This window comes from Entamoeba invadens (genome assembly GCF_000330505.1).
Source record: "Entamoeba invadens IP1 unplaced genomic scaffold scaff_1105074725729, whole genome shotgun sequence".
In the NCBI taxonomy this organism is placed as follows: domain Eukaryota; phylum Evosea; order Mastigamoebida; family Endamoebidae; genus Entamoeba; species Entamoeba invadens.
In genome coordinates, this window is record NW_004191774.1 from 4,431 (window position 1) to 6,922 (window position 2,492).

Here is a 2,492-nt window from a genome sequence, read left to right on the forward strand (position 1 = left end):
TGCAGAGAGTATACCGAGCCGAGATACAAAGTCTTGTTGATTGATTATATGTCAAGAAAAAGCGAGTATATAAAAGAAGCCATTAAAGCCTCAGAGTTATATTTATTAGAAACTTCACATAAAAGACCCCGAAAAACCAAACAGAAATTAATTTTGGAATTAACACAAACAGATAATAGTAACAATAGACTTCATTTGAGTATTAATGAGCAATTGAATACACCTTTTGAAATACAAGTTGTACAACAGAAAAAAGATAAAAGTGGTATTGATAACAAGTACCAAATTACCAACACAGATGAACTAAAGCTATCAGCACACAACTCAATAAAAATAAACAGTATAAGTCCTCAGTGTAGTATTGATAAATCACAAATTGATAATAAATGCAAATAAAATGCTATTGAAGACTTGAATAACATCAACATGGATTGTGAAAAATGTATTTGTAATCCACTTAAAACTGTTGAAAGTGTTCAAATTACTTCGGATAAACAGTATATTTCTGTTAATAACACACAAAAATCAATGGAATGCGAAGAAAATGGTGATATTAAAACGAAAACATGTGATGTTTTCGATAGTATTATTGGTATGACATACCAACTGTTAAGTGAAAACCAAACAATCATTTCAATTGCCGAAAATCTTCAAAACATTTTTATCACAACAAACACAAACACTATTAAGGAAAAACGTTCAAAAATATCAATTAAAAGTAAAATATTTACAATTCTTGCAAGTGTAATTCAAAATAAAGTAAATTTGAGTGTTTCTCAAACTGTTGCAGTATCTGAAATATTAGATTTATTTGTTTCTCTTTTAATCGAAAAGGAGAAACAGATAATGATTGAAACCAAAATTCATTTAAGTCACTCAACTTGTTTAAAAGTAGTAAATTTGTTGAATGATAAAGAATGTAATGAAATAATTTATTTATTTCAAAGTTGTGTGTGTTATGGAATGGCACTGGACTCTACACACAAGTCTGGGACGGAAATTATAAGGTTGATTTGTCGTTTTAGTATGGAAAATTGTGTTATTGTACAGAAAAAAATTGTTATTGGTGAAATTTACGAAAAAAAACTAATGCTGAAAATATAGTAAAATGGGTGATAGATGCTTTAAACCAATTTAAAGCCTCTTTGTTGAAATGTGTGTTTTGTACAACAGATGGATGTACTGTAATGCAGGGGTGTCGTTCTGGAGTTTGTAAATTGCTTGGAATAGAAAAAGAAAAACTCAAAACTCTTACTCAAAAAGAGGAACTTTTTAAGATTAAAACATTTGTACTGGACACCTACATGTCACATTATTGTTTGTGCCATAGAATTAATGTTGGTGAGTCTTTTTGTTGGACCACTACAGATGGGAAGTTGTTTTTGTCATTATCAAAATTCATTTCAAATGATGTAACAATAACTCAGTGGAATTTCTTTTGGGCAAAAAGGAAGGCAAAAAGACCACGTTCATATTCCCACATTAAGTAATACAAGATGGTTTTATCATGCCTTACTTGTTGAAAAACTAGTCAACAATCATGTGGATTTCGACGTTTTTTTCAAAGAATTGGGTTTATATGAAAAAATCAACGAGTTGTTTATTTCCGAATACAAATCAACACTTTCAAATAAAGATAACACAATTAAAGAAATTGATTATTTTGTATTCCTAGGTAAAAAAAATCAAAACTGTCTGTGTAAACGACACTCTTTTTCTTGCGTTTGCTGGTTTTTTCAATGATATTCTTTCCGAGTCAAAAAAGTGTTGTGACCAATTACAGGAAAAATTTGGGATTATAAACGAAGAACTATTTCGAGTAAAAGAGTATCTGCGTTATATAAATAATGGAATTCTAGATGTGGTTAATGGAGATTTTCATCAATACAAATCAGTTAACAGATTTCTCTCTTTTAATCCACCCAAAGAATTTGTTGATTCGTGTAAAATATTCTAGTTGAGTTATCACTTGAAATGAATGTTCGTTTCTGTAGCTCCACATCAGCAAAATTTAAAGCAGATACAAATAATATATCAGTAGTTAAAACAGAACTGGATAATATACAAAACTTGGACAGATGTCTGGATTATTTTAACTTCCCAGAAAGATATTTTAAAAACGACTTTGTCTTCTTTCGTGAACCATTTGATGAATTGGAGAATGAAGTATCACAAATTAAAAAACTCATTGAAATTAACAAAGAACGGGTATTTCAATTCATCCAAAAAACAAAAATGTATATTGCAAATTTAGTTTACTCGATGTTCATAATTTGTTCGCGTTTGACAAATTCCCTTGTTGTGGTGAATTGGTTTTTATTGTTCTGAGATTAATACCAACTTCTTCGTGTGTAGAATCGTTATTTTCTTTTTACAAATTTGTGAAACAAATTAACATGAAAGTTAGTGTTGTTGATGCGCGTTTATCGGTAAAGTTCGCAGTAATGACCCAAACAAGAACATCTCTTGCTTAATTACAGTTGTTGGTAAAT